The sequence below is a fragment of the Thermobia domestica genome, chromosome 7 (assembly GCF_964235325.1).
Source record: "Thermobia domestica chromosome 7, izTheDome1.hap1.1, whole genome shotgun sequence".
Taxonomy (NCBI): Eukaryota; Metazoa; Arthropoda; class Insecta; order Zygentoma; family Lepismatidae; genus Thermobia; species Thermobia domestica.
In genome coordinates, this window is record NC_137460.1 from 93371193 (window position 1) to 93386536 (window position 15344).

The 15344-nt window shown below is 36.8% G+C and overlaps 1 protein-coding gene across 3 annotated transcripts in view; it reads left to right on the forward strand.

The window, feature by feature from the left end:
• The window catches only part of LOC145690284 (leukocyte elastase inhibitor-like), a 130384-nt gene that overhangs the window by 68358 nt on the left and 46682 nt on the right, over positions 1-15344 (forward strand). The window lies entirely within an intron of this gene.

Below are 15344 nucleotides of genomic sequence, written 5' to 3' on the forward strand. Positions count from 1 at the left end.
TTCCAAACACATGGTACTGTCAAAAATCTCCAATAGGCCTAATAATTCTCAAACAAAGATGAAACTGAATAAATAAGATTAGGAATTAGATTTCTTGTTTATGGCCATGTTGGACTGTCACGTATGAGAGGTAATTGGGGAAGGGGAAGAGAGCAGCCTGAGATCACTGTTAGGTACTATCCCGGTATTTGCCTGATTGAATTAGGGAAACCCAGCAAAACCTCACTCAGGGTGGCTACCTGGAGAAGCTTTCTATACTTTTTCGACCGAGCGTCCCCACCAAGAAAAAATCGAATAATGGTTTAACAGCATTAAGAGTCAGCGGGACTCAAGTGACCTTGACAAATCGAAGATATCAGCCTTCCTCAGTTTCTCCTTGCAGTGCAAAGTGTTTCCTTATTTTGGCAACAGATGGGGTTGTTGCTGAAATGCCGTCAAAGCAAATGGCACCCCTCCTTTTCCTTCGTTTTCCCCTGTATGTGGTCAAAGTTGGACAGCGCAGGAGGGGGATGGTTACGGCTGTAAATGGGACAGAAGAGTAAAATTCCTTTCTTTTGGCTAAAAGAGAAACAGAACTGAAGAAAAAATAAATAAGAGGGACCAACATGATATCAGCCGTCCGCCCCGTGTCTAGAGAGCCCCTCAAATATCTACAACGGTCACAAACAAGTGGTAATTCTTTTACCAAACAAGTTAAAACATGCATCAAGCATTCAGTGACTGGATTTTCCCATTATAACGTTCTAATGATTCAATATTTAGCAATAATTTGACCGTCGAATATCAAAATATTTGAAAATTTAGTTTAAATCTGAATTGTTGAAAAAGTGGCTGCTTAGAAAAGAAAATATTAATATTACTAAAACATACACGTTCATTAGGCATCTTCGCAACAAGTATGTAATCTCTATTAATTTCAAATCTCTCTCGTTAGAGATAGTTACACATCTTCTGTTTACACACAATATACGGGATATAGTTAAGGAAAAGACTCCGTATTTCATTAAATTTGACACGTTCATTAACTGTTATATCTCACTTGATTTATCTGTACGTGCGGCAAAGCTGCAAATTAATTTCCTTATTTCCAAGTGATTGTCAGCTCCATTGTGGGCTTGCTAAAAGTACTTGTTTTACTTGAGATTTCTTTTATATGCAATTAAAAAAAAAAGCCAAAACAAATCAAATTTAAAGGGATCAGTCGTGTACATACTTTAAGTTGTTATACGCTGAATATGTAAAACTATTTATTTAACATTGGATGAAACACCAAAGCGTGTGAGTGGCTGGAAACTTAAATTTCCCATATGAAAATAGGATTTTAAATATCAAATAGTATGTAATAAAAGAATCAAATAATATCAAAAACATTAATTGAAAAGTTTTACGGCAGTTGCGAAATTAGAAAACTTCATGGGATAATAAACTTCTATGTCAAAGAAGGGTAGACAAGCATGCAGCCTATACACTGACTATGCGTTACCGCCTAAAACGTTTGATGCATGACCCTAAAGATTTTCATGTACTCTTGCGATACCACGTTAAGTATTTTATTTCAGTACAAAGAGATGAGCCGCATCGTAGGGGAGACAGATAACAAATAAAATCTCATTCTGTTTAGTATTATTTAGTCATACGGGTTTGAAATACAGGGTTAGTCAAAAGTCCTTGGACACCTGCAAAAGTTTGAAAATCGACGGGAAAAGTAAAAATTGATGATGGGAACAGAGGTTTGATGAGGGGCCGCAACTTTTGGAGTGTATGTCATTCATGGCCGCCATCTTGAAACCCGCCATTTTGGATTCAAGTCATTTTTTTAAATGGGAAGGGGTGTATGACACATTAAATAACACTAGTTTGAGCTCAGGAATTTAATGGTGTAATTTGTTTTTTTTTTCTATCTTGTACAATTTAGAAGTTAGTAATGTTCAAAGGTGGGAAATTACCTTGATATTGAATGCTACAACACATGTTCTACGTGTTGTCCATCCCGTGCAATGCACAACCGTAGTCGCCGCAACCACTCTGACTGCACACGGAGGAGAATGGCTCCTGAAATTTGGTCACAGGCTTGTTGGATGCGTTCCTCCAGGTGTCTCAAATCACGGATTATCTCAGCATACACTATCTGCTTAAGATGTCCCCATAGATAAAAATCAAGGGGTGTTAAGTCAGGGGATCTTGGCGGCCACTCCACGGGACCACGGCGACCAATCCACTTCCCTGGCAGTTGTTCATCCAACCATTCACGGACGCCAAGTCCATAGGGGCTCCATCGTGCTGAAAATAAGATGGAAACATGCCGTCAGCGTTCAGCGTGGCAGGGAACACAAGGTCCTGCAGCAGCATCAGATACTGTGGTGCAGTTAAGGTGTTGTAAATGAAAAATGGCCCAATGATGCGGGTGTCTCATATGCCACACCACACCATCACCTTCCTGGACTGTTCTCAACTCGGGTCAACCCAGTTCGGATTTGCGTCACACCAGTATCGACAATTATGTCGATTAACCTCCCCGTTTAAAGTGAAATACGCCTCGTCGCTGAACAGTATGCCCTTGGCAAACGCAGGATCCAGTTCGTGTTGTTCAGTAGCCCATATGCAGAACTCCAACTGGCGATCAGGGTCATCCTCGTCCAGTTTATGTTGCATGTGCAGCTTGTAAAGATGCCACTGACTGGCGTGCAATATCCGGACAACGGAGGATTGGCTTATTGCACATGCTAGGGACACACGACGGGTACTTCGTTTAGAACTTTTCACAAACGACGCAACAACCGCCGTTGCAGTTTCCTCATTGGTGGCAGTCTTTGATCGCCCACTACGTGCCCTATCTTGAACAGAGCCCGTCTCTCGGAATTTGGTGATCACGTGAGCCACCGTGCTATGCGATATCGGTTCTCTGTCTGGGTGCCGTCTGTTGTAGTCAGCTGCTATTGTTCGGTAGCTGCGTTTCCCTGATATAAGGATGATTTCGATCTTCTGTTCACGTGTCAGACCCATTTTAGATCACCTGGAACAAAGAGAGAACTAGGTCAGTATCAAGGTAATTTCCCACCTTTGAACATTAATAACTTCTAAATTGTACAAGATTAAAAAAACAAAACAAAACAAAAAAAACACGTTACACCACTAAATTCCTGAGCTCAAGCTAGAGTTACTTGATGTGTCATACACCCACTTCCCATTAAAAAAGTGACTTGAATCCAAAATGGCGGATTTCAAGATGGTGGCCATGAATGACATACACAACAAAAGTTGCGGCCGCTCATCAAACCTCTGCTCCCATCATCACTTTTTACTTTTCCCGTCGATTTTCAAACTTATGCAGGTGTCCAAGGACTTTTGACTAACCTTGTACTAATGAAATTAGTTAACAGATAGAAAGAAATACTCAACTCACTCCCACTACAATCCAGTGCATCAGCTGTCAGGTGTAATTATTTCGGACTTTCTAGACCTGAGTTCGCTACTTCTTAATTCACGTAGTTCCCCAATTGTCTTGAATGAGAAATAAAAATGAAATGAAATTTTACAGTTTCACGACCCACGATTATGCCTTAGAGGTTAAGGGAGGTGATAATATTGAACGAAATGGTGGGAGGAAACGGGAGAACACGAGAAAAACCACACTATAATGGTCGTCCACCACAAGGTCCACTTCGCACGAGTTGGGATTTAACCAAGGAGACCCCATGCACTCAAGGGGGACGCTAAACCAGTGAGCTATCGCGGCCCTTCATGATGATGGGTCAACACCAGAAAATGTTACTGGTCAATTGTGAATGGCACCAGCCACAAACTATGAAGTCACTTAAGCTAACAATTACGCTAAGCAGGTTGATAATTAAAAAAAAAAAAAAAAAAAAAAAAAACTTGAGTAACCTTTTTCTTTCTTGACTAACTTGTTAAAATCTTATGTAGGATTATAGGGAGCTTCTGGGAAGTAACTTTTGTTTCTAACATGACTACAATACTTGTGGTAAATTATAAGAAACGTGGGTCACTAACGCTCTCACCTTTAGTGCAAGCGGTCCCGGGTTCGATTCCCAGTGGTGACAATCGGTTGAAAAAATGTAACAGCTTTTTCAGGCCAGCTATCTTGAGTGAGGTTTCTCCTGGGTTTTCCTCATTCCCACCAGGCAAATGCCGGGATGGTACCTAACACAGGTCCGCTTCCTTCCTTCCCTTTTCCCGGATAATATGATCGCCGAGGGACGTCATCCCTCAAATATATGACAGGCTGAATGGCCATAGATGCCGACAGCCCAGAAATCTAATTCCTAATCCCGAATCTTATAAGAAACGTGGTATTGTCGGAATCACACTACATAAGGTAACTGCAGCTAAATACGCCGTGTTCAGTGCTGGGACGTTTCCGACGAAATCCGCTAGAATGCACCTCCAATATGTGCCACGGTCTTAGACAAGTCCGATTTGACGGGAGACAGCGCTAACAGCGCCACGCCGCGCCGTGAGGTGTTGCTTGCTTCGGGAAGGTTCCGTGGAAGGACGTTATTATTTCAATTACATAAGAACCCGTTATTAGTACCGTGCTAGCTCAGAACATTAGCGATTGTTTTCAGCAATGCACGCCTTATTTCGTGATCGTCAAGGAAAACTTTGATTTGTAAATGTAATTTCAGTATTTGTGATTCCATTGCTACTAAATCAACACCAAGCATGGTGCAGCGAAATACGCCAGGGCTTGTGCAGAACTGACTGCAGAAGACAAAGATGTTTTCATTTGCCCCACATGTTCCATGTATTTATAATATCACTGTAGTTGTTTTAAGGCACAACACAGTGACACTATTTGTTTATCTTCTTATAGATTAAAACTTTTGAGTTTGGAATTTCATTTCAACTTTGGAGATTACCGTTTTTACATTTTATTTTTCTATCTTCACCTTGCACTTTGGTTAGTCTATTTTTTGCTTCAGCCATGTTGTGTAGTAATATTTGAGTTCGTACAATACAGATGCTGTAAGCAGTTGCAAGATTTATTACATGTTTCTCGTAGTATCCTAGACTTGGCGTAATTATCTGTACGTATTGGTAAATACGCCACTTTGTAAGAGTTTTTTTTTTTTTTTTTACCTAGGGTACAGAACAAATGTGAGTCCCATCATAGCCACATTTTTTTTCTGTACGCGGAAAAGGCTAATCTGCAACGCACATTTCTTGTTCTTTGAGTTTCATGAAGATTAAAGCCATAAAAATCCAACACCCTTAATATGACGTATTTGCCTGCCCCTACCTTATTACTAAAATCAATTTTTGATATACTTTACTAAGAGGGGGAAGGCTTAAGAGCGTCAGCTCCTTCCCTGTCTCTGGTTTAGGGTGTGGATTTATGGATATACTTTGGATAAAATACATCAATGGTTGAATAAAATATAGTAATTTCAGTAACAGTTCTCACACTTCTGTCTACCGCACAGGTAGCTATGTCTGTTTTATTAAATGCAATGTAAGTCCATTTTTCTCACTTTTCTAGAAAGTTTTCACACCTTATATGTAGCCCTTCAAATATCGGAATGCATTACTTCAGTGATGCCAACCTGAAACAATATGAAATCCCATATCGAGAGGCAAAAGATCCCATTTTACGTGTGAATTTCCCACGTTATACTAATTAAAAGTACTGTATACTGTAATATTAAAAATTAAATTTCTTTGTGTTAGTCACTTTTTACAATATCTAAATGTATAAGTCGTAAATTTCGATCTTCTCGAAAAATCCCATATATGCTGCTTATTATCTCTTTCCGAGAAAATAAGGTCAAATACTCCCACGATATGGGATTTTTCCCACAGGTTGGCATCACTGCATTACTTTGTGTGTGTTTTTTCGATTCCATTTTCCACTTCAAATTACAACAATTACTACAACAAATCAAGAAATGAACTGTTCATATTGACTTTTAGTTCTATTATGTTGGTAACAGTGTTGCCAACAGCCTCTGAAGAAAATAAGCCAGATAGTCTCCAGATTTTTTTTTAGTTAAAAAAATGGCTAGATTTTGAACTGCTAACCTATAACTCATCTTGTAGATTTTAAACCCCTTTTGTGTGTAGGATTATAAGTGAGTTATTGTAAAATTTGAAATGTTGAATTTTATTCGCTGAAAGCTAACAAGCAAAATGCATGACTTTAAATTACAATAAAATCCATCAACAACTCATCTGATTTGTGAAAGTCAACAGCCATATTATCAGTTGAATTGAAATAAGTCATCATTGATGAACTGGATACACCATCTTTTGATTGTGGATTGGTTGTTTGCGTAGAGTGACATTGTCCCAATTTTCAGTAGTAGGTCTACTTCCTTCGGCAGGTAATAGTCCTTACAAACACTTCTTAAAAACATATCATGATTGCATTGAGTTTTTTAAAGCTAATTAGACATCCTATTTCTTTCCTTTAATAAACAAAAACCACCTCTGTGGCTTGAAGAACGAACAGTTTACCAAATTTGTATTATAGGCCTATAAGTTTTATTCTTACAATGAAATGAGAAAATTAAAATAATTAATAAGTATCAAACGGGTCCGTTATGGGAGCAACATTAAAATTGTTCCTGAGTCGAAAAGTATTGTTAAGTACTTGTAAATCTGTGGGTGGGGAGAGAGAAGAAGAATGAAAAACAAGTGTTTGTTGCGTAATAAAACACCCTTTGTCTAGAGAAATCAATTAATACGATAATATTTAATGATAAATAGATTATTTTTTTTTAAAAAAAATACACTTTATTTTCAAAGAAAAAAGTATTTTTAGACTTAATTTAACGCTCAATAAAAAAAGGCAAAAAATGGAAAAAGAGTTTCATAAAATAAGCTATATTTAAGGCTATAAGCATTTCGTAGATTTGAATGGCTAAATGCCTCTCCAAATAGGCTAGATTTAGCCAAAATAGGCTAAATTGGTATCACCGCCCTGTAATGTAGAAAAACACTCATACCTCCTCTCCCGATAACTCTGTCAACCAATAAGAGTATATAAACAGACAGAGCGTCCTCTCAGAAGAAACGCACGAACTCGTCAGATAGGTAATATAAATCCAGATTGAAACCCTATAAGAAGTAATTATTTTAAACTGCGAAAAATAAATTAGTTTGCTAAGATTCCATAAATTGAACTTAAATGAATGATATTAGTAAAAGCTATTAAGATTAACTGTATTCCATTCTTGATGAGAAGGGAAACTACTTTATGAGAGAGGGAAATTCCCATAATCACTCTCTTGATTCAACCCTGAATGTAACATGTTATTTAGTCTCATCTGTAGAACTGGAAGTGGTAGAAATCTACTTTTACTTAGGTTTGAATATAGAGGAAATATCACTCCACTAGAGTACGTTTGTTTTATCTTGGCACACTTCCCGCCAATGCACTTTGTTGGTGTTTAAAGTATTTTCTGCTAGCACTCACGTGAACGTTTTAATCCAATAGAAGTCGTATTGGTTTCGTCATTGTAGGTGACGGTAGTTGTTAGCCAGCCCATCAAATGAGGTCATTGCTATTTGGCGGGTATTTGAAGTGCTTAGTTGACACACGCGGACAAGTGTGTTACAGTGAATTGTGAGTGGTGTTGTGTTTTGCTGTCTTTCCTAGCGTATTATAGCTCTCAACTTATCTGTGGCGTGGCAACAACGCATTGCAGGAGATGCATCCTTTAGGCGGGAAGCGTGCCAAGAAAAAACAAACGTACTCTAGTCAATTTTAAATAGCATTAAGCGGTTCTCAATTACAATTTCAATGGAGAATGTAAGATTATGGGAATACATTGATGAAGGAGACTAGAGGTAACGTACACTTGAAATTTGTATTACAGCCCATGGGTGCCGCTCGTTGAGGGCTAAGGGAACCCGGGCGCTCCTGAAGTTTGGTTGAGTTACGAATTTGTATTATAATACCAGAAAAAACTGATTGGGTCCTTTAAAAGTTATACAGAAATCAGCACCCATGTTACTGCCTTCAGTCTTTCCAACTACATCACAGTTTTCAGAGGCGAACTCACGCGGGGGTCCACCGGTCCGGACCTCTCATCAAAGTTTGAGACCTAACATACATTTGTATACTTTCTTAATAAAACCATTTGTTTGGCAGAGAAATGATTGATGCACATAAAAATTGAACTTCACAAAAGCTCTTCATTGATTTCTATCCTTACCCAACTGGATCCAGTTTCTACTTTGTACTCGTATTTATCCGAGGTCCATCTTCATATTGTACTCCCATCTGCGCGTAAGTTTTCCTAATGGTCGTTTTCCGATTGAATTTCCAGCTAAAACTTTGAAAGTGTTCCTATTTTCTTCCATTCTCGCTACATGACCTGCCCACCTGAGTCTCCTATACTTGATGACCCAAACAATGTTTGGTAAACCGTCCGCTATTCCCCATTCCCGTTTCTCTAGGGTACGAATATTCGTCTCAGGGTCTTGTTCTCAAATAGTTTCAGTCTATGTTCTTCCCTCAGCGTAAGCGACCATGTTTTGCAACCATGCAGAACGACAAACATGATTATCGTTTTGTATGTTTTAAGCTTCAAATTCCTCAACAGAATTCGTGACGGCAAAAAAATTTGAACTGAATAATAATACGAATTCCTTGCTTTTAGTCGACATTTGATTTCTTCGTGAATATGATTTTCGTCTGTTAATATTGATCCTAAATATTTGAAAGTATCCACTTTATTAAAAGTATTATTTGATATTTTAAATTATCCATAATTTCTACACAGAAAAAAAAAAGTACGTAAAAACGTTGGTTACATGTGTAAATTCTGTTGTTTTTGGACTTAACGTACAGCAAACGTATAACTGAAAATGTATATTTTATACGCACTTTCCATTTAAGTGTTACCAATAAACGTACTTTCCGTACGAACGGAAAGAACTGTACATAGGTGGTCAGGATCTTACATATAGATAGACATATGTAACATATAGCTGACGTGTGTAACATACCTATACGTAAGTAATATAAGGAAAACTGTTAGATGGTCAGACGCACATGGATAACGTATGCTCCGTATTGATTTCTGTAGTAAATATAAGGATTCTGTATATTTGTATAATATACCAAAGTCCGGATAACGGATTTTTCTCAGTGTAGTATTATGATCTCGACGAACTTCCAATGTATTTATTTTTTTCTTATATAAAGCACCTAGTTCTATAATTTTCTTTTCTGGGAATATTAGTGACAGTACTTAATAAGTACTTATCATCTTTTAGGTTGTAGAATAAAATACTACAGTCGACGTAGTCTTGTGGTATTGGACTCATCTCAAATCTTGGATCCCTCCCAATAAAATGTTTTGGGCGCCTTTGCGTAGCTTTTGCGTAGGAAGTGGTGGGCATGAAAAAATTGCGGAAAATTGTTGGTGGACAGTGTGGCAAGGCAAACTCCCTAACGCGATACTCTGATACTGCTGCTTTGTAGATCTACCAAAAATATTCATGATTATTTACACTCACCTTTTATTATAAGTGGTATATCTAAATATCTCATTTTTGGACATTCTTTCCGTTACACTCTAATAAACAATAATGAAAAATTAAAGGCCACATCTCTAAATTCTCGTACATTTCTTATTTTTTATTAGAATACACTACAAGTCTATGTAAACCAATCTTAAATTTGACCCCTGACCTACGATGTTGATTCCATTTTATTTTAATCACCTAAGCCATTTTTATTTCTTGTTTGTAGCTCACCCTTATAGCTTTGGTCCTGCGTATAGAGAAAGATAATTCACGTATTATTAGTAGTCGGAAAATTAGTTGCACTTTTTATACGCTTTTTTATGATGCTGGCTCTAAAATGTGCTTCGTTTCATTCCATTAATTTTCACTGAAATTACGCCGCGCCGTATTCATTCACAATGATGAAATGGATTGGTTATTATATAGTAGTTCACACAACTGACGCATAATAGCGCTGCACTCAGAGAAACAAGTGGTGCCTCTAATGGTCATATTATGTACTAGCTCTACAAGGTTTCGGGGAAAATACAATGCGAGAAAATTGTCAAAACATATGCAGGTGGTGGAGGCCTCCAAACCAATCAAATAATAAATAAATAAATAAATAAATAAATAAATAAATAAATAAATAAATATCGATGAAATTCTCTTACGAAGTTTCTCAGTTTGTTTTTGTTTCTTCTGCGTAAATTCATCATATTTAACTTTTAGTCGGTTTTCTTTTTTTCTGACAGAAATAAAAAAAAAAATTGAAATCTTTAACCCTTTACCGGCCGAATTATTTAACAGCATCCAAAAAATTCCTATTTGCGTTTATAGGATATAATTTTGTTCCTAGAAACTAAAAAATAATCATTTTGAAAAAAAATGATTGCACGTTTTCCAGAAAAAAAGCTATGTGTATTGAAAATCACATTGGACGGTAAGGTTACATATACAGGTAAATCTACATATACGGACACATTTCATAAATCTTCATTTATACTTGAAAAAGTACAAAGTTTATATGCTGAAACAAAATATATAAGTACAGAGACTCAGAACAACACTTCTTTGTACATTTGTAGAAGGAATATATTCCAGATATTGTTTCAGCAAATAAGTTTTCTTGTTGATGACGCAACACACTGAGCTATTCCATTTCCTGCCTGCTGAGTCCATGTTCCTGGCTGCTGAGTTGATGTTCCTAGCTGCTGGGTTGATGTTCCTAGTTGCTGGAAGGATGCTCCTTGATGCTGGGATGGTGTTTTTGGCTTGTAAATTGATGTTGCAGAAGAATCGAGATCATTACTTTCGCTGTGGAAGTATGCAATAGTAAATGAAAACAGGTTATACTTTCCATTCGAATATAAAATATGTGAATTTGTTTATAAAAAAACACACAGGCATTTGAAAAATATATATATGAGTATCTGCTCAGTTTTGAGAGAAACACACGAGAGATAACTACATTATAACAGATTCTAATTTTCAATTGTTAGTAACAGGCAGCCCAATCTATGAGTTTTTATTATATTATGTAAGAAAAAGCAATCCATTCCATATATGTTAGCATAGAGCAGAGATGTATGATAAATAAGGTATTGGAAGAACAAAAATGTTCAACACAATCAATGTATATCTCATAAATGTAATGAGAGCGATAAAATATAATAAAATGTTGGAAATGCATTATTGTAGGTCGAATACACTGCTATAACGGATGTGTAAATACATTTTAAAACATAAAACAAGTAACATAAACATGAAAATTTTAAAAGATCTTCACAAAAATGTGAGAATGAGTTACATGAGAATAAAGAAAGTTAGAAAAAGGAGATGTATATCTCTATCTCAAGTAAGTAAGAGAGATAGGGCAATTATTATAAAGGACAGTAGTCTAAACAGCAAAGAACCGTAACTGAACTCGTATCTTTGTTCGAACTATAATCAGGATCAGCGTCACTGTCATCTGATCAAAGATCGGAATCGTCACTTTCTACAGGTAATTGTTTTTCTTTCTCCTTCCCATAAAAATATTTAGGATCCATGTCACAGTCCTGTAAGAGAGTTCTAAACTGTACGAAATAAATCGGTGTACACACACACGCAAATCCAAGGGGGGACAAAATCTGTCATAACTATATTATTTAAAATAAATACTTCTGTATTTGTTGTTGGAAATATACTTCATGTTGATGGTAGTTAAATTTACTAAGTTGATCTTATATTTGAATACCACATTCATAAATCATGGTTTAGGTCGAATTAGTTTAAGATCACATGGACAGTGCTAAAGCAAATGGTCAAACAAATCCCAGCATGAGTTGCTTGATTATTGTCAAATATAAGAACTTAATTTAGAACAGTAGCGAACATCTGTTCCACTTAGTTAGTTATTACAGTTTTGAGATGAAAACTAGTCTTGCCTTTGTCACAAACAAGCTCCGTATGATTTAAGGTCGAAACATGTTTTTCTTTTCAATTTTGTAACAAATGTAGAAGGAAGATCAAGAAATAAAAATAAAAGATAGTTTGCACTGGAATTGCAAACTCATATATTGAGATTGAAGCTTGATATTGAATTCTATAAAAAAGATTACCATCTTTCCTCTACAGGTGTGTTTGCTTTATCTTTCACGAACATAATATAATATATTTTTTTAAAGAAAAAAACAGACACAGCGAGATTGTATTTGCAGTATCTAGGCCTTCCCCTCCCCTTCGTTGTTCATGATGAGGTAACATACTTAAAATCGTGGCTTTTAAGATTTGCTCTTTCTGAGATGATGCCGTTGGACGGGACGGTAAATTGCCTGGGGCCGGCCTCGAGTATATAACATAGTAAAGTGTAATTACATGAGGAGTTCAATAGTGATTTGGTTTCATATTGACATTATTTAGCATCTAACAAGTAAGTATCTATTTAGAAATAGTGACATAGGGACTCTAAGGGAAGATAGGGTACAGCGGGGTAATTTGAATAATTTCAGACATTTTCTCATATATCTCGGAAACTGTAATTGGTATTCAAATATAAAATTGTGAACAAAAACTTTGAACCTTACTATTACTTAACAATTTTTCTTAAGATAGTATCTGAGATACATCATTGTGAAATTTGGGTATTCAATTTCCCCGCCGAAATTTCGAAAAACGTAAATGTGAGGGGCAATTTGAATAACGAGTGGGGTAATATGAATAACCAACAAAATAAACAAGTCTTATAGAAATAATATATAAACTATTTAATAGTTAGATTGCAATTTCTACGGTACTTGAAATACGCTAGTTTTGATGAAAAGAAGTACGCCTACATAAATTGTAAATATGCGTCGCCTATTGCTATCTTTTTGAATGTAAGCCTACACTAAAAAAATTGTTCAGAAAGGCAAAGAGTCGTAATTGGTTAATTCATGTTCCATCGTTCGTATTTAACGACAACAATAACAGATAAACTGTTTTCGACCTTCTGCACCGACACAGACTTCGTAGAACTATGTCTTACAACGCTGGCAACGAATCCAGTCTCCCTTTCTAGCAGAACGTTCTGAATAGTAATTAAGAAGGCAAAAACAGCAATTCCTTGTTTCACTTTCATTGCCTGCAGCCATTTTTAGCCTTAGGCCTACATTTTCGTCACTGGAAGGGGTAGATGATTTCAGTTTCTTTCGAGCATTCATTTGTTTTTTTTTTTTTTCTTGGCAGGTTCTGTATTAGCACTCTTCTTTCTTGTAGTGTCTTTGGATTTTGTTGCCCCCGATGCTTGCGTCTTTCCTCGGAGGTGTTTTATTCTCATTGCCCGAATATTTTCAGAAGTTGAGTGGCATGTTTTTCCTGCGACACGACGTCTCTTCTGCACTTAAACTTTTTCGGGCTGGGAAGCACTTGTTGTATGGGCTCATCTATAGGCTTCGTTGGGACAAAGTTTTGAGAGCCATGACCGGAAGAAGAAGGCGCGTTGTTAAGATCTTCTTCCCGAGAAGACTGCTCCTCAAAATGTATAATAAGGCCATACGTTTCCGAAGGGGCTAATCGAAATTCGTCAATAGCTTGTGGACTAAACGGGTAGATACCAGTATATGAAAACCCATTAACTGCCAGTCCAACAGAAGCTGTCCACTTCTAGGCTTCAGTGAACAAAATGCAGAACTGAGATTTACTAATCACTGACCTCGGGTTTAGTGAATCCAGATAGTTGCCTCTTGGTAGTAATTGACTTTAAGGGTCTTAAAAACAGAGCGATAGAGTGGTTATAATACGTGTGTTGTGTGTGGAAGTAGGTAAAGCATTTCGATGTCGTGACTGGTAGAACTCTAAGGACAAACGTTGTGAGTGAGATTTTGGGTTTTAAAGTCCGGATTTAGGCGTACGCCTTTGAATATTACTACAGGAGGTATAAAAGACCTTCTGGCATTGCAGCATGCTATCAACGTTATATTTTCACCTCGCTCAACAGATGTTAAACTTACCACCTCTTTTCTACCCTTTTCTGCAAAAATTTTAGGGGTCTGTTATTTAGAGGAAGATTACTTTCGTCCATATTATAAATACGGTTACGATGGTTTATGGAGATCATACTCGTTCATTAATTTTCCCAGTAAGTCAAAATAAGAATTCGCAGTTTCCTTGTTAACACTAGAAGCTTTCGCTTTTGACAAACAAATATAAAATAGCAGGCCTATAGTTCTAATTTCACTGCTATTCAAATTGCCCCGTTTTGAATTATCCAAATTGCCCCGCAGTCGACGAATATTCCATTCAGAACGTGGTATGAAAACTGCTGATTAGTTGACGCCAGCGTACAGTATATCAATGCCCCACATGCTACTAATACGATTATAATCCAGAACGGTTTCATTTTATCCAGTTAATAATAAGGAAAGCTTACGGAAACAACATTGAAAATTATAACGACCTAAAAATACACACATTCGTACTTACCTTGCAGCAAACAAAAAATCGTATAAGCCTTCAGAACCGAAGGAATAGTTTGTATTTCTGAGAGCGACTTCTGCAAACCACCACCTACAAATCCACCACAGGTTCATTAACATGGCGAGCCGCGTTTCCACTCCACCTGGCAAAATGCTTAACATTATTCAAATTCCCCGCCTATTCGAATTACCCCGCTGTACCCTACTATTGGATAAAACAAAGATTTGGATGTCTGCGGTAGCTCTTCCTCCTACCTATATCTGAGATGAAAATCAACATTATATGAAACTACACGAAGAAAAGTTTCCATGAATAGATAAGAAGAAAATCAACATTTAAAAGATAACAGCTATGGCAATTGGATCAAAATGATCTGCGATAACTTCAGAAATAGAAGCGGAAGGAACATTAGGAAAAGTGGCAAATTGTTGGTACCTACGTAGTATTCTTAGAGCAGCGTTACCGCAGTCGATAATCTCCTGAGTGAATCTATTATTATTATTATTATTATTATTATTATTATTATTATTATTATTATTATTATTATTATTATTATTATTATTATTGGTTTTATGCATGTCGGCAGGTTCTGAACTAATGCTTTCTTCTTTTTTACTAGGCTTGGGGCTGTCAATATTGTTTCTTCCACGTTTCTCGATCATCAGCTTCCTCTTTTGACTCCCAATATTTTGTTCTATTTTTTCAAATCATCGATCAGGTGTGTTCTTCTTCTTCCTACTCCTCGTTTTCCTTCCATCTTTCCCCTCTATAGTCTTATGAAGAACTTCTTCGCAAGATTTGTCCAATTCAATTCGATGCACCTTTCTACGATGGATGCTGGCAAAAAGCGTTGGGCCGCATTGTGTCGCTACTGTCGATAGTAAATTCAAATTGTCTGCAGCAGTGGTGGGCACAAACACAAATTTTTCGGT